The sequence below is a fragment of the Eurosta solidaginis genome, chromosome X (genome assembly GCF_040869045.1).
Source record: "Eurosta solidaginis isolate ZX-2024a chromosome X, ASM4086904v1, whole genome shotgun sequence".
In the NCBI taxonomy this organism is placed as follows: domain Eukaryota; kingdom Metazoa; phylum Arthropoda; class Insecta; order Diptera; family Tephritidae; genus Eurosta; species Eurosta solidaginis.
The window spans coordinates 4,655,828-4,681,695 of record NC_090324.1 but is presented as its reverse complement, the minus strand read 5'-3'; the positions used below and the strand labels follow the sequence as shown (position 1 = coordinate 4,681,695).

Sequence of the window (25,868 nt, the reverse complement as noted above, 5' to 3'; positions counted from 1 at the left end):
ACCTCATCTATCAGAACTGCTAACAAGATTAAACATTTACAACAAAGAAACTATACAAGATATTTAAAAAGGAAAAGTCCAAAATACCTCCAATGGAAAAAATCAATTTAATTTATAAAATCCCCTGTAACGGAAGCAAACACGAAACTTGTAACATCGTATACGTAGGAACAACAAAAATCCGCCTTCGAACAATGTCAGGACTCAATAATCCTAAAAACAGCACTAATGGCCCACTGTGCATCTAGCGGCCATTCTCCAAACTTAGAAAGAGCATACATTTTAGCACAAGAACAATGCTACACCAAGCGCCTAACATTGGAAATTTTTAACACGCTTTTATTAGCTTGGCCTGTATGTAAGGGAATCTTTGAGCTTAATTTTCACCGGTTTCTAGAAGTATGATTAATATGAAACTTTGCATACGTATCAAGGAACGATGACAATGCATTAACGTGATGGTGTGGTGACATAAGGTCAACGGCCATAAGGTCAATTGGCCTTATTACCACTTTGAATGGCCATAACTTTGATTGAAACTTTGCACACACTTCAAGGCTCGATGACAATGCATTAATGTGATGGTGTGGTGACATAAGGCCAACGGCCATAAGGTCAATTGGCCTTATTACCACTTTTAATGGCCATGAGTTTGATTGAAACTTTGCACACGTATCAAGCGTCGATGACAATGCATTAATGTGATGGTGTGGTGACATAAGGTCAACGGCCATAAAGTCAATTGGCCTTTTTACCACTTTGAATGGCCATAAGTTTGATCGAAACTTTGCACACGTATCAAAGCTAGATGGCAATTCAATAATGTGATGGTGGGGTGACATAAGATTAACGGACATAAGATAAATTGGCCTTATTACCACTTTGAATGGCCATAAGTTTGATTGAACCTTTGCACAGGTATCAAGGCTCCATGACAATGCAATAATGTGATGGTGTGGTGACACAAGGTCAACGCCCATAAGGTCAATTGGCCTTATTACCACTTTGAATGGCCATAAGTTTGAAACTTTGCACACGTATCAAGACTCGATGACAATGCAATAATGTGAAGGTAGGGTGACATAAGGTTAACGAACATAAGGTCAATTGAACTTATAACCACCCCGAATGGCCATAGATTTGAAACCTTTCACATAATGCGAAAAACGCATTCCTTTATTAATGATAGAAGTGGATGCATGGCGCATCTACGAAAGAGCATACTGGAGCCCTTTTTTAACGTGCTTTTATTAACTAGGCCTGTATCAATGTAACGGAATCTTTGAGCTTAATTTTCGCCTGTTTCTAGAAGTCTGATTAATTTGAAACTTTGCATACGTATCAAGGACCGATGACAATGCATTAATGTGATGGTGTGGTGGCATAAGGTCAACGGCCATAACGAAAATTGACCTTATTACCACTTTGAATGGCCATAAGTTTGAAACTTTTCACACGTATCAAGACTCGATGACAATGCAATAATGTGAAGGTGGGGTGACATAAGGTTAACGAACATAAGGTCAATTGAACTTATGACCAACCCAAATGGCCATAGATTTGAAACCTTGCACATAATGCGAAAAACGCATTCCTTTATTAATGATAGAAGTGGATGCATGGCACATCTACGAAAGAGCATACTGGAGCCCTTTTTTAACACGCTTTTATTAACTTGGCCTGTATCAATGTAACGGAATTTTTGAGCTTAATTTTCACCGGTTTCTAGAAGTCTGATTAATTTGAAACTTTGCATATGTATCAAGGACCGATGACAATGCATTAATGTGATGGTGTGGTGTGATAAGGTCAACGGCGATAAGGTCAATTGGCCTTATTACCACTTTGAATGGCCATAAGTTTGATTGAAACTTTGCACACGTATCAAGCGTCGATGACAATGCATTGATGTGATGGTGTGGTGACATAAGGTCAACGGCCATAAGGTCAATTTTCCTTATTACCACTTTTAATGGCCATAAGTTTGATTGAAACTTTGCACACGTATCAAGGCTCGATGACAATGCATTAATGTGATGGTGTGGTGACATAAGGTGAAAGGCCATAAGGTAAATTGGCCTTATTACCACTTTGAATGGCCTTAAGTTTGATTAAAGCTTTGCACACGTATCAAGTCTCGATGACAATGCATTAATGTGATGATGTGATGGTGACATAAGGTCAACGGCCATAAGGTCAATTGGCCTTATTACCACTTTGAATGGCCATAAGTTTGATTGAAACTTTGCACACGTATCAAGGCTCGATGACAATGCCATAATGTGAAGGTGGGGTCACATAAGGTGAACGGACATAAGGTCAATTGAACTTGTGACCACCCCAAATGGCCATAGATTTGAAACCTTGCACATAATGCGAAAAACGCATTACTTTATTAATGATAGAAGTGGATGCATGGCACATGTACGGAAGAGCCCTTTTTAACACGCTTTTATTAGCTTGGCCTGTATGTAACGGTCATAAGGTCAATTGGCCTTATTACCACTTTAAAATGGCCATAAGATTGATTGAAACTTCGCACACGTATCAAGGCTCGATGACAATACAATAATGTGAAGGTGGGGTGACACAATGTTAACGGACATAAGGTCAATTGAACTTATGACCACCCTAAATGGCCATAGATTTGAAACCTTGTACATAATGCGAAAAACGCATTCCTTTATTAACGATAGAAGTGGATGCATGGCACATCTACGAAAGAGCATACTGGAGCCCTTTCTTAACACGCTTTTATTAGCTTGGCCTATATCTATGTAACGGAATCTTTGAGCTTAATTTTCACCGGTTTCTAGAAGTCTGATTAATTTGAAGCTTTGCACATGTATCAAGGGTCGATGACGATGCATTAATGTGATGGTGTGGTGACATAAGGTCAACGGCCATAAGGTCAAATGAACTTATGACCCCCCAAATGGCCATAGATTTGAAACCTTGCACATAATGCGAAAAACGCATTCCTTTATTAACACGCTTTTATTAGCTTGGCCTGTATGTAACGCAATTTTTGAGCTTAATTTTAACCGGTTTCTAGAAGTCTGATTAATTTGAAACTGGCCTTATTATCACTTTGAATGGCCATGAGTTTGATTGAAACTTTGCACACGTATCAAGCGTCGATGACAATGCATTAATGTGATGGTGTGGTGACATAAGGTCAACGGCCATAAAGTCAATTGGCCTTTTTACCACTTTGAATGGCCATAAGTTTGATCGAAACTTTGCACACGTATCAAAGCTAGATGGCAATTCAATAATGTGATTGTGGGGTGACATAAGATTAACGGACATAAGATCAATTGGCCTTATTACCACTTTGAATGGCCATAAGTTTGATTGAACCTTTGCACAGGTATCAAGGCTCCATGACAATGCAATAATGTGATGGTGTGGTGAAACAAGGTCAACGCCCATAAGGTCAATTGGCCTTATTACCACTTTGAATGGCCATAAGTTTGAAACTTTGCACACGTATCAAGGCTCGATGACAATGCAATAATGTGAAGGTAGGGTGACATAAGGTTAACGAACATAAGGTCAATTGAACTTATAACCACCCCGAATGGCCATAGATTTGAAACCTTTCACATAATGCGAAAAACGCATTCCTTTATTAATGATAGAAGTGGATGCATGGCACATCTACGAAAGAGCATACTGGAGCCCTTTTTTAACATGCTTTTATTAACTAGGCCTGTATCAATGTAACGGAATCTTTGAGCTTAATTTTCACCTGTTTCTAGAAGTCTGATTAATTTGAAACTTTGCATACGTATCAAGGACCGATGACAATGCATTAATGTGATGGTGTGGTGGCATAAGGTCAACGGCCATAAGGAAAATTGACCTTATTACCACTTTGAATGGCCATAAGTTTGAAACTTTGCACACGTATCAAGACTCGATGACAATGCAATAATGTGAAGGTGGGGTGACATAAGGTTAACGAACATAAGGTCAATTGAACTTATGACCAACCCAAATGGCCATAGATTTGAAACCTTGCACATTATGCGAAAAACGCATTCCTTTATTAATGATAGAAGTGGATGCATGGCACATCTACGAAAGAGCATACTGGAGCCCTTTTTTAACACGCTTTTATTAACTTGGCCTGTATCAATGTAACGGAATTTTTGAGCTTAATTTTCACCGGTTTCTAGAAGTCTGATTAATATGAAACTTTGCATATGTATCAAGGACCGATGACAATGCATTAATGTGATGGTGTGGTGTGATAAGGTCAACGGCGATAAGGTCAATTGGCCTTATTACCACTTTGAATGGCCATAAGTTTGATTGAAACTTTGCACACGTATCAAGCGTCGATGACAATGCATTAATGTGATGGTGTGGTGACATAAGGTCAAGGGCCATAAGGTAAATTGGCCCTTATTACCACTTTGAATGGCCATAAGTTTAAAACTTTGCGCACGTATCAATGCTCGATGACAATGCAATAGTGTGAAGGTGGGGTGACATAAGGTTAACAATGCAATAATTTGAAGGTGGGGTGACATAAGGTTAACGGACATAAGGTCAATTGAACTTATGACCACCCCAAATGGCCATAGATTTGAAACCTTGGATATAATGCGAAAAACGCATTCCTTTATTAACACGATTTTATTAGCTTGGCCTGTATGTAACGGTCATAAAGTCAATTGGCCTTATTACCACTTTAAAATGGCCATAAGATTGATTGAAACTTCGCACACGTATCAAGGCTCCATGACAATACAATAATGTGAAGGTGGGGTGACACAATGTTAACGGACATAAGGTCAATTGAACTTATGACCACCCTAAATGGCCATAGATTTGAAACCTTGTACATAATGCGAAAAACGCATTCCTTTATTAACGATAGAAGTGGATGCATGGCACATCTACGAAAGAGCATACTGGAGCCCTTTTTTAACACGCTTTTATTAGCTTGGCCTATATCTATGTAACGGAATCTTTGAGCTTAATTTTCACCGGTTTCTAGAAGTCTGATTAATTTGAAGCTTTGCACATGTATCAAGGGTCGATGACGATGCATTAATGTGATGGTGTGGTGACATAAGGTCAACGGCCATAAGGTCAAATGAACTTATGACCCCCCAAATGGACATAGATTTGAAACCTTGCACATAATGCGAAAAACGCATTCCTTTATTAACGATAGAAGTGGATGCATGGCACATCTACGAAAGAGCATACTGGAGCCCTTTTTTAACACGCTTTTATTAGCTTGGCCTATATCTATGTAACGGAATCTTTGAGCTTAATTTTCACCGGTTTCTAGAAGTCTGATTAATTTGAAGCTTTGCACATGTATCAAGGGTCGATGACGATGCATTAATGTGGTGGTGTGGTGACATAAGGTCAACAACCATAAGGTCAATTGGCCTTATTACCAATTTGAATGGCCACAAGTTTGATTGAAACTTTGCACACGTATCAAGGGTCGATGACAATGCATTAATGTGATGGTGTGGTGACATAAGGTCAACGGCCATAAGGTCAATTGGCCTTATTGCCACTTTGAATGGCCATAAGTTTGATTGAAACTTTGCACACACATCAAGGCTCGATGAAAATGCATTAATGTGATGGTGTGGTGACATAAGGTCAACGGCCATAAGGTCAATTGGCCTTATTACCACTTTGAATGGCCATAAATTTTATTGAAACTTTGCACACGTATCAAAGCTCGATGACAATGCAATAATGTGATGGTGTGGTGACATAAGGTCAATTGAACTTATGACCACCCTAAATGGCCATAGATTTGAAACCTTGTACATAATGCGAAAAACGTATTCCTTTATTAACGATAGAAGTGGATGCATGGCACATCTACGAAAGAGCATACTGGAGCCCTTTTTTAACACGCTTTTATTAGCTTGGCCTATATCTATGTAACGGAATCTTTGAGCTTAATTTTCACCGGTTTCTGGAAGTCTGATTAATTTGAAGCTTTGCACACGTATCAAGGTTCGATGACGATGCATTAATGTGATGGTGTGGTGACATAAGTTCAACGGCCATAAGGTCAAATGAACTTGTAGCGTATTGAGTTGCACACCGTGCCATCTATGTATCAACTTCATATAAGATACGGATCAGCTGACATCTGGCATCACTTTTACTTTGACATTTTCTTTCATTTTTCTTTCATTGTTCTTATTCTAATGAAATTATTATTATTATTACCACCATCGTCTCTTTGAACTAGCTGCATGCGCAGTCTTTATATTTGATTAAAAACTAGGATTTAAGTTTTATTACAAATAAAATGGTAGTAAACCAAGCATTAAACTGAGTTGTTTTATGCAAAGTACCGAAACAACTAAAGTGGTGACCCCGACAGCGCGAATATCATTCACTCTGTACATGTGGATTGGAATTCGCAAAATTCGCCATTCTACCACAATTTTGCGACGGATAACCAGTTCTCTCATAACGGCAGTTCTATTTGATGCCAGGTTCCCGTTACAACTTGCGCTCCGTTATAAAAGAAGAAGACACAGAAATGGCTGAGAAAGATGAACTTAACCAAAAACTACGCGCCCTGGAATTAGAGTGTCAACGTCTGCAGACTATGTACGAACAACAGCCAAATATGCAGAGAGACTTGCAGAGACCACATGGCAATCTAATTGTACCCAAGTTCAATAAAAGCAACCCGCATTTGTGGTTCGCCCAACTTGAACGATCGTTTCGATTATACAAAGTTCAAAGTGACGACGACAAGTTCGATTTTGTCACAATACATCTCGAACAGGAGATTACGTTATTTGTAGAAGACCTCATAACAAAGCCACCACAAAGTAATAAATACGATGCACTCAAAGCGCGGTTACTGGACAAATTTGCCGAAAGTGCTGAGTCGAAATTACGTCGTTTGTTACAGGGAGGTGGCACAGCAGGCATGAAGCCGACAGAAATTTTGTCATACATGCGCCGATTAGCACCCGACCCCGGCAGCGAGGCAATCATTCACACGTTATTTATTGGGGAAATGCCACAGTCAATACGTCCAGTCTTGAGTGTTTGGGATGAGAAAGACATTGAAAAACTTGCGAAGATAGCAGACAAGATGCTTGAGGCAGTAGCAACGAACACTAACAGCATCTTGCCAACTCAAGCGTCCACTGACAACTCGGTCCAGGCGGTATCTCATATAATGTCCTTGTCGGAAATGAGCGCAGCATTAAAGTCGCTTACAGAAAAGGTGAGTAAAATTAGTAGCGAACTAAAAGCTTTCAAGTCTTGCAGAAGCCGCAGTAACTCTCCTCAGAGAACACAAAAATCATCGGCAAAAAAAGGCAACAATGAGGGGCAACCAACTCTATGTTTTTTCCACCAGAAGTTCGGAGATAACGCAAAGAAATGTCGTCCCAACTGCTCGCGCTACAAGTCGTCAAACTAAAACGGCTGTCGTCAGTAACGCTGGTTGGCAACAGTCGCAAATCTAGCAGCGTTAACCAAACAAATATGTGTACCAACACCAAAGAACTAACTACAAGCAAAAACAATAAGACGAATGAGAAGCGCTTATACGTCAGCGACAAAAAATCAAAATTCAACTTTCTTATTGATTCCGGATCTGTGGTGTCTGTTTTACCACGCTCGGCAGCAAATAGTAAAATCAAACAAGGTGATTTACAATTGTATGCGGCGAATCAAACGGCCATACAAACCTACGGCAATCAACCGATCGAAGTCGATTTGGGCTTACGACGATCATTCAGCTGGCTTTTTACAATAGCTGACGTTCACACTGCAGTTATGGGTGCCGATTTTCTGGCTCATTTTCAACTACTAATCGATTTCAATAATAAGCGTCTCATTGATACAACAACGGGTCCCACAACTAGCGGCGAACTCAGCAGTACACGAATTTTTGCAGTCTCAACGCTAAATAAAGCAAACAAGTTTTACAACGTTCTCAAAGGGTTCGTCGATGTCACTAAGACAAATTCGCAATTCGACACCAACAACGTTTTTCATTCAGTTCGGCATCACATCGAAACGTCTGGTAATACGGTGGCCAGTAGGCCGAGCCGTCTGGCCGGCGAAAGGCTTGAAGCTACCAGAGCAGAAGTTAACTTTCTGCTGCAACAAGGCATCTGTAGAATTTCGAAAAGTTCCTGGTCTAGCCCACTGCACATGGTGGCCAAAAAATGCGGTGGTTGGCGTGCGTGTGGCGACTATCGAAAGCTAAATTCGATAACGGTCCCGGATCGTTATCCCATCGCCCACGTTCATGACTTTGCCAACAAGCTGCACGGTAGTACCGTTTTTTCGACCCTCGACCTGGTGCGGGCATACTACCAAATTCCTATGGCGGAGGAAGATATCAAGAAGACAGCTGTCTGCACGCCATTCGGTTTAATCGAATTTTTATTCATGCCTTTCGGCCTCAAGAATGCCACGCAGACATTCCAAAGGTTTATGGATGACATTTTCCGAGGCATCGAATTCGTATTTTGTTATATTGATGACATTCTCATCATGTCTGGCTCACAAGAAGAGCACGAAGAGCACCTTCGCATTGTTTTATCCAATTTGCGAAAAAATGGCCTCAGCATAAACGCCAACAAATGCCAATTTGGGCAATCCGAAGTATCTTTTTTAAGCTACGTGATCAACAAAGACGGCATCAAACCATCTGACATCCACATAAAGGCAATAGCTGAGTTTAAGAAACCCGAAACTTTGTGCGAGCTTGGTTGATTTTTGGGTGTCATTAACTATTACCGTCGCTGTATACCACGCTTCCGAGATGCAAGCACCGTTGAGTGATTTTATCCGTAACATTAAAAAAATGACAAACGAAAAATTCTGTGGACTAAGGACGCAGTCGACGCATTTGAATCATGTAAACAAAGCGTAGTCAACGCAGCGCTTCTGGCTCATCCAGCACCGAAGGCTAAATTAGCCCTTGTCTGTGATGCATCAAACGTGGCAATTGGCGCCGTTCTCGAGCAGGAAGTGAATAACTCGTGGCAACCTTTAGGTTTTTTTTCGAGAAAACTTAGCAGCACAGAAAAGAATTACCGTACCTATGACCGAGAGCTACTTGCAGTTTACGATGCAATTCGCCATTTCAAACATTTTCTCGAAGCACGCAGTTTTGTAATCAAAACGGACCATAAACCATTGATCTATGCATTCCAACAAAAACTGGAAAAAGCATCGCCGCGGCAACTACGTCACTTAGATTTCATATCTCAGTTTTCTACAGCAATCGTTCATGTTAAAGGTACTGAAAATTCTGTGGCCGATGCCCTCTCTCGATTAGAGGCAATCTCAATGCCCTCGGCTATAACTCTGGTTGACATTGCGAAATCGCAAGCAGACGACGAAGAATTACGCTCGGTTTTGAGAGGTGACACATCTCTCAAATTACAAGCAGTTCAATTTGACACGTGTACGATCTATTGCGATATATCAACGGGTCAAGTGCGACCTTACGTTCCACGAAACTTACGCTATCAAGTTTTTTCAGCAGCGCATGGATTGTCACATCCGAGTGGCAAATCTACAAGTCAACAGGTGCGACAAAAGTACGTTTGGCCATCCATGAAGAAGGACATCGCCGAATGGGCGAAAAATTGCATTCCCTGTCAGCGCCCGAAAATACATCGCCACAACAAGCTAACACCGCAAAAAATTACTGTGCCTGACAACAGATTCGATCACGTCCACATGGACATAATTGTTATGCCCCATGCGCAAGGATATCGTTATGGCCTCACGATGATCGATCGCTTTTCTCGCTGGCCCGAAGCAATACCGCTAAGAGATATTTCAGCGGACACGATTGCGAATACTTTTTGGGTTCATTGGGTATCCAGGTTTGGGTGTCCAAAAACAATCACGACAGATCAAGGCACACAATTTGAATCCGCGTTGTTTGAAAATTTATGCAAACTTGTCGGTGGCCAACACATACACACAACAGCATATCACCCCCAGTCCAATGGGATGATAGAGCGCTGGCATCGTTCACTAAAAGCAGCTTTAATGTGTAATACCCAAATTCCTTGGCCAAAACTCTTACCAGTAGCACTACTTGGACTACGAAATTGTTATAAACCTGACCTTGAAGCTTCAGCAGCTGAGATACTATAAGGCTCGCCAATACGCATACCAAACGAATTTGCAGAAGGCACCGATGCACCAGCTGACCCTCACATCTTTATTGGCCAATTGAGAGAGCAAATGCGAGCCATGCGACCAACACCAGTTGCACATCACAACAACAATAAAATGTTTCAGCTCAAACATTTGAATGATTGCACACATATTTTTCTTCGAACGGATGCTGTAAAACAGCCACTTGAACCTCCATACACAGGGCCATATGAGGTGGTAAGCAAAGAATCAGATCGTCTTTTCACCATTCGCATCAATGGTAAGGACGTAGCAGTATCGATCGAGCGAATCAAACCAGCTTTCCTAACGAACACTGAAATTAGAACCGGCATTACACAACCAGATAGTCCGCCGAGTGTGCGGACTTACGAAACACGTCAGCGAGTACGTTTCTCCAAATCGTGACCGAGTCACTAAAGGGGGAGTACTGTAGCGTATTGAGTTGCACACCGTGCCATCTATGTATCAACTTCATATAAGATACGGATCAGCTGACATCTGGCATCACTTTTACTTTGACATTTTCTTTCATTTTTCTTTCGTTGTTCTTATTCTAATGAAATTATTATTATTATTACCACCATCGTCTCTTTGAACTAGCTGCATGCGCAGTCTTTATATTTGATTAAAAACTAGGATTTAAGTTTTATTACAAATAAAATGGTAGTAAACCAAGCATTAAACTGAGTTGTTTTATGCAAAGTACCGAAACAACTAAAAACTTATGACCACCCCAAATGGCCATAGATTTGAAACCTTGCACATAATGCGAAAAACGCATTCCTTTGCTAATGATAGAAGTGGATGCATGGCACGTCTACGAAAGAGCATACTGGGGCTCTTTTTAACACTCTTTTATTAGCTTGGCTTGTATGTAACGGAATCTTTGAGATTAATTTTCACCGGTTTCTAGAAGTCTGATTAATTTGAAACTTTGCATACGTATCAAGGACCGATGATAATGCATTAATGTGATGGCGTGGTGACATAAGGTCAACGGCCATAAGGTCAATTGGCCTTATTACCACTTTGAATGGCCATAAGTTTGTTGAAACTTTGCACACATATCAAGGCTCGATGACAATGCATTAATATGATGGTGTGTTGACATAAGGTCAACGGCCATAAGGTCAATTGGCCTTATTACCACTTTGAATGGCCATAAGTTTGATTGAAACTTTGCACACGTATCAAGGGTCGATGACAATGCATTAATGTGATGGTGTGGTAACATAAGGTTGACGGCCATAAGGTCAATTGGCATTATTACCACTTTGAATGGCCATAAGTTCAATTGAAACTTTGCACACGTATCAAGGCTCGATTATTATGCAATAATGTGATGGTGGGTTGACATAAGGTTAACGGACATAAGGTCAACTGAACTTATGACCACCCCAAATGGCCATAGATTTGAAACTTTGCACATAATGCGAAAAACGCATTCCTTTATTAATGATAGAAGTGGATGCATGGCACATCTACGAAAGAGCATACTGGAACCCTTTTTAACACGCTTTTATTAGCTTGGCCTGTATGTAGCGGAATCTTTGAGCTTAATTTTCACCGGTTTCTAGAAGTTTGATTAATTTGAAACTTTGCATACGTATCAAGGACCGATGAAAATTTTAGTGTAAGCAGCCAACAATTCAATTTAATCCAAAATATTTAAATCATTCTAATATTCTAACCTGCTACAAAAATAGTCTAAATGTTCATCAACACATAAAAATGCATTTGAGAATTAATGCTGACACAGCCATTAATAAACAGACGTGTACAACACACAACCAAACGAATTTGAATCCCAGCAATTTGCATTCCTGCAACTTGCAAGGTTAGCATTTCCCATAAATTTGCAGCTCATATATGTAGGTACATATTTTGTGCCGAGTAGAATGTAGGTATGTAAGTATGTATGTTTAAGGTGGTTATGTATGTAAGTATGTAAGCTTAAATGTAAATAGATATGTAAGAATATGTTCAGAATAATCTAATATAAATAGGCTGAATTATTTGAATAAAGAGAATTCGACATTCATAATTCAAGCAGTGAAGTCTTCTTTGTTTTAGTTGCGTTAGGGACCTTTCTACATGGCGATCCTGCCTATGATTCTGTTGGCTGATTTCTCAGCCTAATTTCATAGCTGGCAAGGATACGCTTTTCTACATGGCGATTCTGCCTATGATGCTACTGGCTGATTTTTCAGCCTAATGTCATAGCCGGCAGGATTTTTCTGGCTGATTACAGCCTAAGCCTTGTAGAAAGAAAAAAAAAGAGAAGGTGTTAAAGTCGGGCACCAATAATTAAAATTGAGGCAATTACGACAACGGAAAATACACGAAGATTAGCATATTGTGGCAATTACGTTAACGCAAAATATACGAATATTGGCATATTGTAGCAATTACGTCAACGGAAAATACACGAAGATTAGAATATTGTGGCAATTACTTCAACGGAAAATACATGAAGATTAGCATATTGTGGCAACTACTTCAACGGAAAATACACGAAGATTAGCATATTATGGCAATTACTTCAACGGAAAATACACGAAGATTAGCATATTGTGGCAATTACTTCAACGGAAAATACACGAAGATTAGCATATTGTGGCAATTACTTCAACGGAAAATACATTAAAATTGGAACGATATTAGCATAGCCCCAGAGCAAGAATGACACTGATCTCGTGAAGCGTACCACATTTTCAATGGTGATAAACAAGAGGAGCATGATAATTATAAGTATAATAAATACACTAGCTTAAGTATGAAGTCATTTCTTTAACCATCATTTACAAAAACAAAAAAAAAAAAAAAAAAAAAATATTCGGGCAACCTAGCGGCTGCCTATTGACAAGCAAAAATTATATTTTTGCTGAAAAAAAAAATTTTTTACTGCTTATTGAATTATGTTCCCAGAAAAGGACATACAAAACGAAAATCAAGTGTTTAGGTGGTTTTCATAAAGCTCCTTAAATGTGAAAAAAAAAATTTTTTTTTGAAATGTTTAATGATGTTTTACCAAAATACAAAAAGAGAAAAGAAAATGAAAAAAAAGAAAATAGCATAGGAATTAACTTTTAATAGTTAAACAAAAAAAATTAACTTTATTTAACAATTCATCATCTGAAAAAAAAAATAAAATAAAATTTCAAAAGATTTTGTAAGAAAATTTAAAAATGTCAAAAATTTTAAATTAAACAAATTTTTCCTTAAGAACAAATATTTTTAGAAATAAACCTTTTAAATAATAGGAATACCCCCCAAAGAAACAGGAATAAATTTCTAATTTCTCTTTAATTTTCTCTTTCAATCATATCATCTCTTTAAAATGTCTTCGTGGACAAAAATTAACCCCATAGCTGGTTACGAGGTAGAAAAAAAAAAACTCTGAAACATCAGAGAATAGAATATTAAAATATAAACCACCAGCTGAACCAGAGCCAAAAATTAACCCAAACATTTCAGATGTTTGGCTAGCAGTTTCAACCTGCGGAGTCGTGCTATTGATATAATATTCAAAGTTAGCACCCTAAATCCCCTAAATTCAACCCAATTCCGATAGAACAGTAAGTATTACAAATGAATCACTGCAAAATGCCTCACTCAATAGAAGAATTTATTAAGACAGCGTCATTAGCACTGTCTAAGTTCAACAATTTGCTAATTCTAAGTAGTAGCTTCCATAGAAGTTAATCAAAACAACATCTATGAAGGATGTCAAGGTAGAAGATTTATACCACAAACTTTTCGCAACATAATGCTTGACTAAAAACCTTACGTAAGTGGATATATGCAAAATATCTCAAGTTACCACAAGATCGGAAACTTCAAAACCAGCCAGAATGAAGAAAATAAAAAGTCACAAAGAGAACCTTATTATAAATAAAGCGCTTAATAAATAAGTTTGCAATTAGACATGTCACGCTCGCTTTCATCCAAAAGGATAGAAAAATTGTAGCAAAATACAAGCAACCAGATTGTTGAGGAAGTTATTGACTTAGGACAATATTCAACCAGGCTTAAAAATGCCGGCAATCTAGGACTTGTAAGAGAAAAAGACAGTTGTCCTTTAGGAGACAAATTGGTCAAGAATAATGAATACTCGAGTAAGCATATTTAAAAATAAAATAGGTACCCAAGTTCTCGAAGATCTAATATTTGCATTAACCCCAGAAGTTATGCATGTGACAAATGTCGACAAAAATTATAGGAATTCTTCATAAATATCATGACGATCCCATCTGGAAAGGCCACCCAGAAAATCGAATGACACATAAGATCTAATAAAAATATTGCTGGAAAATATGAAAAATGGTATAAGAAAAGATATGAAAAATGTTTGCATCCACTGTACCCATTGGTTCAACCACTTATCGCTATATAACTTCTTCTTACTCTAGCAGCAACTGAATTTACCCGCTTTTTAAAACAATGTCAATTTTCACCCAATGATGACTGTAACCATCATCTTATTCTATACGTTTTAATTTTAATAACAATGCAAAAGCTTTGTTTAATAGAAATAATCAAAGTAAGGAAATCTAATTCATTAATCTCCATTATTTTTATTAGAAATATAAATATAAGTTAGACCTGATTCATCTAGGATAACCTAGCCTTTTAGAAAGACCATAATTTTAGATAATAGGATCCTTTATACCTATCTAGGCTAGAGAGTATATATATAGAGCCCTGTAGAATAGAAAAATAATTTTATTAATAACCCGCGAAATAGAAATTATCAATAGGAAAAATAATTCTATTAATAACCCTGTAGAATAGAAAAATAATTTTACATCAATAAACCTTTGGAATAGAAGATATCAATAGGAAAAATATGTTTGCATTTAAATCCTTTAGAGTAGTAAACATCGATGAAAACAATAATTTTACGTTAATCCCCTATAAGGTAAAATAGACTTAAAATAGTAGAATAAGAAGATGTTCAACCTACAAACATTAAAATACAAAAGTAGAATTAATTTACAAAAATAGAATACTCATGCATTCCCCAAATGCATAAGCATTCTAAAAAAAACAAGTAAGGAAAGCTAAGTTCGGGTGTAACCGAACATTACATACTCAGTTGAGAGCTATGGAGACAAAATAAGGAAAATCACCATGTAGGAAAATGAACCTAGGGTAACCCTGGAATGTGGTTGTATGACATGTGTATCAAATGGAAGGTATTAAAGAGTATTTTAAGAGAGAGTAGGCCATATTTCTATGGATGGACGCCATTTAGGGATATCGCCATAAAGGTGGACCAGGGCTGACTCTAGAATTTGTATGTACGATATGGGTATCAAATGAAAGGTGTTACTGAGCATTTTAAGAGGGAGTGGGCATTAGGTCTATAGGTGGACGCCTTTTCGAAATGTCGCCATTAGGGTGGGCCAGGGGTTACTCTATAATGTGTTTGTATGATATGGGTATCAAATGAAAGATGGTAATGAGTATTTTAAAAGGGAGTAATCCTTAGTTCTATAGGTAGACGCCTTTTCGAGATATCGCCATAAAGGTGGACCAAGGGTGACTCTAGAATGTTTGTACGATATGGGTATCAAACGAAAGGTGTTACTGAGCATTTTAAGAGGCAGTGGGCATGAGGTCTATAGGTGGCCGCCTTTTCGAGATATCGTCATTATGGTGGGCCAGGGGTGAATCTAGAATGTGTTTGTACGATATGGGTATCAAACGAAAGGTGTTACTGAGCATTTTAAGAGGGAGTGGGCATTAGGTCTATAGGTGGACGCCTTTTCGAGATATCGCCATTAGGGTGGGCCAGGGGTGACTCTAGAATGTTTGTACGATATAGGTATCAAAGGAAAGGTGTTACTGAGCATTTTAAGAGGGAGTGGGCATTAGGTCTATAGGTGGACGCCTTTTCGAGATATCGCCATTAGGGTGGGCCAGGGGTGACTCTAGAATGTGTTTGTACGATATGGGTATCAAATGAAAGGTGGTAATGAGTATTTTAAAAGGGAGTAATCCTTAGTTCCATAGGTGGACGCCTTTTCGAGATATCGCCATAAAGGTGGACCATGGGTGACTCTAGAATGTTTGTACGATATGGGTATCAAACGAAAGGTGTTACTGAGCATTTTAAGAGGGAGTGGGCATTAGGTCTATAGGTGGACGACTTTTCAAGATATCGCCATTAGGGTGGGCCAGGGCGACTCTAGAATGTGTTTATACGATATGGATATCAAATGAAAGGTGTTAATGAGTATTTTAAAAGGCAGTAATCCTTAGTTCCATAGGTGGACGCCTTTTCGAGATATCGCCATAAAGGTGGACCATGGGTGACTCTAGAATGTTTGTACGATATGGGTATCAAACGAAAGGTGTTACTGAGCATTTTAAGAGGGAGCGGGCATTAGGTCCATAGGTAGACGCCTTTTCGAGATATCGCCATTAGGATGGGCCAGGGGTGACTCTAGAATGTTTGTACGATATGGGTATCAAACGAAAGGTGTTACTGAGCATTTTAAGAGGGAGTGGGCATTAGGTCTATAGGTGGACGCCTTTTCGAGATATCGCCATTAGGGTGGGCCAGGGGTGACTCTAGAATGTTTGTACGATATAGGTATCAAACGAAAGGTATTACTGAGCATTTTAAGAGGGAGTGGGCATTAGGTCTATAGGTGGACGACTTTTCGAGATATCGCCATTAGGGTGGGCCAGGGGTGACTCTAGAATGTTTGTACGATATGGATATCAAACGAAAGGTGTTACTGAGCATTTTAAGAGGGAGTGGGCATGAGGTCTATAGGTGGCCGCCTTTTCGAGATATCGTCATTAGGGTGGGCCAGGGGTGAATCTAGAATGTGTTTGTACGATATGGGTATCAAACGAAAGGTGTTACTGAGCATTTTAAGAGGGAGTGGGAATTAGGTCTATAGGTGGACGCCTTTTCGAGATATCGCCATAAAGGTGGACCAAGGGTGACTCTAGAATGTTTGTACGATATGGGTACCAAACGAAAGGTGTTACTGAGCATTTTAAGAGGGAGTGGGCATTAGGTCTATAGGTGGACGCCTTTTCGAGATATCGCCATTAGGGTGGGCCAGGGGTGACTCTAGAATGTTTGTACGATATGGGTATCAAACGAAAGGTGTTACTGAGCATTTAAAGAGGGAGTGGGCATTAGGTCTATAGGTGGACGCCTTTTCGAGATATCGCCATTAGGGTGGGCCAGGGGTGACTCTAGAATGTTTGAACGATATGGGTATCAAACGAAAGGTGTTACTGAGCATTTTAAGAGGGAGTGGACATTAGGTCTATAGGTGGACGCCTTTTCGAGATATCGCCATTAGGGTGGGCCAGGGATGACTATAGAATGTTTGAACGATATGGGTATCAAACGAAAGGTGTTACTGAGCATTTTAAGAGGGAGTGGGCATTAGGTTTATAGGTGGACGCCTTTTCGAGATATCGCCATTAGGGTGGGCCAGGGGTGACTCTAGAATGTTTGAACGATATGGGTATCAAACGAAAGGTGTTACTGAGCATTTTAAGAGGGAGTGGACATTAGGTCTATAGGTGGACGCCTTTTCGAGATATCGCCATTAGGGTGGGCCAGGGGTGACTCTAGAATGTTTGTACGATATGGGTATCAAACGAAAGGTGTTACTGAGCATTTTAAGAGGGAGTGGGCCTTAGGTCTATCGGTGGATGCCTTTTCGAGATATCGCCATTAAGGTGGACCAGGGGTGACTCTAGAATGTGTTTGTACGATATGGGTATCAAATGAAAGGTGGTAATGAGTATTTTAAAAGGGAATGGGCTTTAGTTCTATAGGTGAACGCCTTTTCGAGAAATCGCCATAAAGGTGGACCAGGGGTGACTCTAGAATATGTTTGTACGATATGGGTATCAAATGAAAGCTGTTAATGAGTATTTTGAAAAGGAGTGATCCTTAGTTCCATAGGTGGACGCCGTTTCGAGATATCGCCATAAAGGTGGACCAGGGGTGTCTCTAGAATGTGTTTGTACGATATGGGAATCAAATGAAAGGTGTTACTGAGCATTTTAAGAGGGAGCGGGCATTAGGTCCATAGGTAGACGCCTTTTCGAGATATCGCCATTAGGGTGGGCCAGGGGTGACTCTAGAATGTTTGTACGATATGGGTATCAAACGAAAAGTGTTACTGAGCATTTTAAGAGGGAGTGGGCATTAGGTCTATAGGTGGACGCCTTTTCGAAATGTCGCCATTAGGGTGGGCCAGGGATGACTCTAGAATGTGTTTGTATGATATCAAATGAAAGATGGTAATGAGTATTTTAAAAGGGAGTAATCCTTAGTTCTATAGGTAGACGCCTTTTCGAGATATCGCCATAAAGGTGGACCAAGGGTGACTCTAGAATGTTTGTACGATATGGGTATCAAACGAAAGGTGTTACTGAGCATTTTAAGAGGGAGTGGGCATGAGGCCTATAGGTGGCCGCCTTTTCGAGATATCGTCATTATGGTGGGCCAGGGGTGAATCTAGAATGTGTTTGTACGATATGGGTATCAAACGAAAGGTGTTACTGAGCATTTTAAGATGGAGTGGGAATTAGGTCTATAGGTGGACGCCTTTTCGAGATATCGCCATAAAGGTGGACCAAGGGTGACTCTAGAATGTTTGTACGATATGGGTACCAAACGAAAGGTGTTACTGAGCATTTTAAGAGGGAGTGGGCATTAGGTCTATAGGTGGACGCCTTTTCGAGATATCGCCATTAGGGTGGGCCAGGGGTGACTCTAGAATGTTTGTACGATATGGGTATCAAACGAAAGGTGTTACTGAGCATTTTAAGAGGGAGTGGGCATTAGGTCTATAGGTGGACGCCTTTTCGAGATATCGCCATTAGGGTGGGCCAGGGGTGACTCTAGAATGTTTGAACGATATGGGTATCAAACGAAAGGTGTTACTGAGCATTTTAAGAGGGAGTGGACATTAGGTCTATAGGTGGACGCCTTTTCGAGATATCGCCATTAGGGTGGGCCAGGGGTGACTCTAGAATGTTTGAACGATATGGGTATCAAACGAAAGGTGTTACTGAGCATTTTAAGAGGGAGTGGGCCTTAGGTCTATCGGTGGATGCCTTTTCGAGATATCGCCATTAAGGTGGACCAGGGGTGACTCTAGAATGTGTTTGTACGATATGGGTATCAAATGAAAGGTGGTAATGAGTATTTTAAAAGGGAATGGGCTTTAGTTCTATAGGTGAACGCCTTTTCGAGAAATCGCCATAAAGGTGGACGAGGGGTGACTCTAGAATATGTTTGTACGATATGGGTATCAAATGAAAGCTGTTAATGAGTATTTTGAAAAGGAGTGATCCTTAGTTCCATAGGTGGACGCCGTTTCGAGATATCGCCATAAAGGTGGACCAGGGGTGTCTCTAGAATGTGTTTGTACGATATGGGAATCAAATGAAAGGTGTTACTGAGCATTTTAAGAGGGAGCGGGCATTAGGTCCATAGGTAGACGCCTTTTCGAGATATCGCCATTAGGGTGGGCCAGGGGTGACTCTAGAATGTTTGTACGATATGGGTATGAAACGAAAAGTGTTACTGAGCATTTTAAGAGGGAGTGGGCATTAGGTCTATAGGTGGACCCCTTTTCGAAATGTCGCCATTAGGGTGGGCCAGGGATGACTCTAGAATGTGTTTGTATGATATCAAATGAAAGATGGTAATGAGTATTTTAAAAGGGAGTAATCCTTAGTTCTATAGGTAGACGCCTTTTCGAGATATCGCCATAAAGGTGGACCAAGGGTGACTCTAGAATGTTTGTACGATATGGGTATCAAACGAAAGGTGTTACTGAGCATTTTAAGAGGGAGTGGGCATGAGGCCTATAGGTGGCCGCCTTTTCGAGATATCGTCATTATGGTGGGCCAGGGGTGAATCTAGAATGTGTTTGTACGATATGGGTATCAAACGAAAGGTGTTACTGAGCATTTTAAGATGGAGTGGGAATTAGGTCTATAGGTGGACGCCTTTTCGAGATATCGCCATAAAGGTGGACCAAGGGTGACTCTAGAATGTTTGTACGATATGGGTACCAAACGAAAGGTGTTACTGAGCATTTTAAGAGGGAGTGGGCATTAGGTCTATAGGTGGACGCCTTTTCGAGATATCGCCATTAGGGTGGGCCAGGGGTGACTCTAGAATGTTTGTACGATATGGGTATCAAACGAAAGGTGTTACTGAGCATTTTAAGAGGGAGTGGGCATTAGGTCTATAGGTGGACGCTTTTTCGAGATATCGCCATTAGGGTGGGCCAGGGGTGACTCTAGAATGTTTGAACGATATGGGTATCAAACGAAAGGTGTTACTGAGCATTTTAAGAGGGAGTGGACATTAGGTCTATAGGTGGACGCTTTTTCGAGATATCGCCATTAGGGTGGGCCAGGGGTGACTCTAGAATGTGTTTGTACGATATGGATATCAAATGAGAGGTGGTAATGAGTATTTTAAAAGGCAGTAATCCTTAGTTCCATAGGTGGACGCCTTTTCGAGATATCGCCATAAAGGTGGACCATGGGTGACTCTAGAATGTTTGTACGATATGGGTATCAAACGAAAGGTGTTACTGAGTATTTTAAGAGGGAGCGGGCATTAGGTCCATAGGTAGACGCCTTTTCGAGATATCGACATTAGGGTGGGCCAGGGGTGACTCTAGAATGTTTGTACGATATGGGTATCAAACGAAAGGTGTTACTGAGCATTTTAAGATGGAGTGGGCATTAGGCCTTTTCGAGATATCGCCATTAGGGTGGGCCAGGGGTGACTCTAGAATGTTTGTACGATATGGGTATCAAACGAAAGGTGTTACTGAGCATTTTAAGAGGGAGTGGGCATGAGGTCTATAGGTGGCCGCCTTTTCGAGATATCGTCATTATGGTGGGCCAGGGGTGAATCTAGAATGTGTTTGTACGATATGGGTATCAAACGAAAGGTGTTACTGAGCATTTTAAGAGGGAGTGGGCATTAGGTCTATAGGTGGACGCCTTTTCGAGATATCGCCATAAAGGTGGGCCAAGGGTGACTCTAGAATGTTTGTACGATATGGGTACCAAACGAAAGGTGTTACTGAGCATTTTAAGAGGGAGTGGGCATTAGGTCTATAGGTGGACGCCTTTTCGAGATATCGCCATTAGGGTGGGCCAGGGGTGACTCTAGAATGTTTGTACGATATGGGTATCAAACGAAAGGTGTTACTGAGCATTTTAAGAGGGAGTGGGCATTAGGTCTATAGGTGGGCGCCTTTTCGAGATATCGCCATTAGGGTGGGCCAGGGGTGACTCTAGAATGTTTGAACGATATGGGTATCAAACGAAAGGTGTTACTGAGCATTTTAAGAGGGAGTGGACATTAGGTCTATAGGTGGACGCCTTTTCGAGATATCGCCATTAGGGTGGGCCAGGGGTGACTCGAGAATGTTTGTACGATATGGGTATCAAACGAAAGGTGTTACTGAGCATTTTAAGAGGGAGTGGACATTAGGTCTATAGGTGGACGCCTTTTCGAGGTATCGCCATTAGGGTGGGCCAGGGGTGACTCTAGAATGTTTGTACGATATGGGTATCAAACGAAAGGTGTTACTGAGCATTTTAAGAGGGAGTGGGCATTAGGTCTATAGGTGGACGCCTTTTCGACATATCGCCATTAGGGTGGACCAGGGGTGACTCTAGAATGTTTGTACGATATGGGTATCAAACGAAAGGTGTTACTGAGCATTTTAAGAGGGAGTGGGCATTAGGTCTATAGGTGGACGCCTTTTCGAGATATCGCCATTAGGGTCGGCCAGGGGTGACTCTAGAATGTGTTTGTACGATATGGATATCAAATTAAAGGTATTAATGAGGGTTTTGAAAGCGAGTGGTAGATGTATATGTGAAGGCGTTCTCGCGATATCGACCAAAATGTGGACCAGGTGATCCAGAAAATCATCTGTCGGGTACTGGTAATTTATTTATATATGCAATACCACTAACAGTATTCCTGCCAAGATTCCAAGGGCTGTTGATTTCGCCTTGTAGAACTTTTTCATTTTCTTCTACTTAATATGGTAGGTGTCACACCCATTTTACAAAGTTTTTTCCAATGTTATATTTTGCGTCAATAAACCAATCCAGTTACCATGTTTTATCCCTTTTTTCGTATTTGGTATAGAATTATGGCATTTTTTTAATTTTTCGTAATATTCGATATCGATAAAGTGGGCGTGGTTATGGTCGGATTACGGCCATTTTTTATACCAAGATAAAGTGAGTTCAGATAAGTACGTGGGCTAAGTTTAGTAAAGATACATCGGTTTTTGCTCAAGTTATTGTGTTAACGGCCGAGCGGAAGGACAGACGGTGGACTTGTAACGTAGCGTTACAATAACGTAACCACCCCCTGTATTTCCTTATTCACTTAAACCTGAACCTCCCTGTACTCATTTTTCTATAGCATATTCAACAACCACTAAATTGCAAACCAATGAAAAAGCACAATAATGGTGCGTTGACTTCTCAACCAGTTTCTATAGCATGGCTCAAAACCACTTGTACTTATTGTTTTATAGCGTAGCCAACAACCACTAAAATAGCAAACCAATGAAAACCACAATAACGGAGCGTTGAATTCTCAACCAGTTTGTGTCACCACCCATATAAACACTGAATTTGCATTTTTGCAATTCAGTCCTCGCAGGTGAGCCAGCGGGAGTGGTTGTCCTTTTAAAGACAAAATTGCCACTCCTGCTAGCCAGCTGAGTGGAAGGGGCGCTGTCATGGCGCGGGTCACCCTCCACCCAGGTAAGGACGAGCGGGGCGGATGCCTTTGTGCTATTGCCACCCGTCGCCCCCCTGGGTGTTGAGCGGCCCGACGCCCTAAAGACTACATAACCCCCTCCCCCTCAGCTCTGGCTTCGGCTAGTTGAGTGGAAGGGGAGCCGTCATGGCACGGGTCACCCTTCACCCGGGTAAGGACGAGCGGGGCGGATGCCTTTGTGCTATTGCCACCCGTCGCCCCCCTGGGTGTTGAGCGGCCCGACGCCCTAAAGACTACATAACCCCCTCCCCCTCAGCTCTGGCTTCGGCTAGTTGAGTGGAAGGGGAGCCGTCATGGCACGGGTCACCCTTCACCCGGGTAAGGACGAGCGGGGCGGATGCCTTTGTGCTATTGCCACCCGTCGCCCCCCTGGGTGTTGAGCGGCCCGACGCCTTAATGACTATACCCCCCTCCCCCTCAACTCTGGGTTCGGCCGTGAGTCGATGCGTGCGCATAAGGGGCCACCGCTGTGCCGTTAGGGTGCACTTCCCTTCCGCGCACGGATCGATCCACGGTGTATCGGCTGGTACAGCCCCGCCCCTCTTACGCACCTTCTATAAGCGTGCAACTAGGGAGGCGGGGGTGTCCAGCAGTGAAACCAGCACTAACGAGTCCTCGCAGTCTCTTCCGCAGGTGACTGACCCCGCGACTACCAAAGCTGCCGAAGAAGAGCGATTAGCCGGATCCCGTTGAAGCCGACCGACCAATACCAGCCCGTTGGTACGCCTATCCGACCCCGCCCGGAACACGCAGCCGCTGTCCAGTCTCTTCCGCAGGTGACTGACCCCGCGACTACCACAGCTGCCGAAGACGAGCGACTAGACGGATCTCGTTGAAGCCGACCGACCAATACCAGCCCGTTGGTACGCCTACCCGACCCCGCCCGGAACACGCAGCCGCTGTCCAGGTAAACCCCGTCGCCGGCCTATTTTCTCTCTCTCTCTCTCTGCCCTGGTACGCGCTCCGTAGCCCACCGCCGTTGAGCCGCTGCATCCGTCACGCCGCTGCTACGACGACCGTTGGCCGTTCGCCATCCTACCGCCGTTGAGCCGCTGTATCCGTCCCGCCGCTGCTACGACGACTGTTCGACTTATGGCATTAAAAGTATTCTAGACAAACTAAATGAAAATGGGCGGAGCCACGCCCATTTTGAAATTTCTTTTATTTTTGTATTTTGTTGCGTCATATCATTACTGGAGTTGAATTTTGACTTAATTTACTTATATACAGTAAAGATATAAAATTTTTTGTTAAAATTTGAATTAAAAAAAAAATTTTTTTAAAAAGTGGGCGTGTTCTTCATCCAATTTTGGTATTTTTTATTTAGCACATATATAGTAATGGTAGTAACGTTCCTGCCAAATTTCATCATGATATCTTCAACGACTGCCAAATTACAGCTTGCAAAACTCTTAAATTAACTTCTTGTAAAAGTGGGCGGTGCCACGCCCATTGTCCAAAATCTTACTAATTTTCTATTCTGTGTCATAACGTCAATCCATCTACCAAGTTTCATCGCTTTAACCGCCTTTGGCAATGAATTATCGCATTTTTTCAGTTTTTCGAAATTTTCGATATCGAAAAAGTGGGCGTGGTTATAGTCCGATATCGTTCATTTTATAGATATGTTAGAATATGTTTAGAATAATCTAATATAAATACGCTGAATTATTTGAATAAAGAGAATTCGACATTCATAAATCAAACAGTGAAGTCTTCTTTGTTTTAATTGCGTTAGGGACCTTTCTACACAATGCATTAATGTGATGGTGTTGTGGCATAAGGTCAACGGCCACAAGGTCAATTGGCCTTATTATCACTTTGAATGGCCATAAGTTTGATTGAAACTTTGCACACGTATCAAGCGTCGATGACAATGCATTAATGTGATGGTGTGGTGACATAAGGTTAACGGCCATAAGGTCAATTGGCCTTATTGCCACTTTGAATGGCCATAAGTTTGATTGAAACTTTGCACACGTATCAAGGCTCGACGACAATTCAATAATGTGATTGTGGGGTGACATAAGATTAACGGACATAAAATCATTTGGCCTTATTACCACTTTGAATGGCCATAAGTTTGATTGAACCTTTGCACACGTATCAAGGCTCGATGACAATGCAATAATGTGATGGTGTGGTGACATAAGGTCAACGGCCATAAGGTCAGTTGGCCTTATTACCACTTTGAATGGCCATAAGTTTGAAACTTTGCACACGTATCAAGGCTCGATGACAAAGCAATAATGTGAAGGTGGGGTGACATAAGGTTAACGAACATAAGGTCAATTAAACTTATGACCACCCCAAATGGCCATAGATTTGAAACCTTGTACATAATGCGAAAAACGCATTCTTTTGCTAATGATAGAAGTGGATGCATGGCACATCTACGAAAGAGCATACTACAGCTCTTTTTAACACGCTTTTATTAGCTTGGCCTGTATGTAACGGAATCTTTGAGATTAATTTTCACCGGTTTCTAGAAGTCTGATTAATTTGAAACTTTGCATACGTATCAAGGACCGATGACAATGCATTAATGTGATGGTGTGGTGACATAAGGTCAACGGCCATAATGTCAATTGGCCTTATTACCACTTTGAATGGCCATAAGATTGATTGAAAATTTGCACACATGTCAAGGCTCGATGACAATGCATTAATGTGATGGTGTGGTGACATAAGGTCAACGGCGATAATGTCAATTGGCCTTATTACCTCTTTGAATGGCCATAAGTTTGATTGAAACTTTGCACACATGTCAAGGCTCGATGACAATGCATTAATGTGATGGTGTGGTGACATAAGGTCAACGGCGATAATGTCAATTGGCCTTATTACCACTTTGAATGACCATAAG

The 25,868-nt window shown here is 41.0% G+C and overlaps 1 protein-coding gene and 1 pseudogene across 1 annotated transcript in view; both read left to right on the top strand.

The window, feature by feature from the left end:
• Positions 1-25,868, top strand: part of Ca-alpha1D (Ca[2+]-channel protein alpha[[1]] subunit D) — a 6,221,746-nt gene that overhangs the window by 2,367,425 nt on the left and 3,828,453 nt on the right. The gene's annotated exons all lie outside the window — the stretch shown is intronic.
• On the top strand, positions 12,796-12,889 carry LOC137235600 (U6 spliceosomal RNA; annotated as a pseudogene).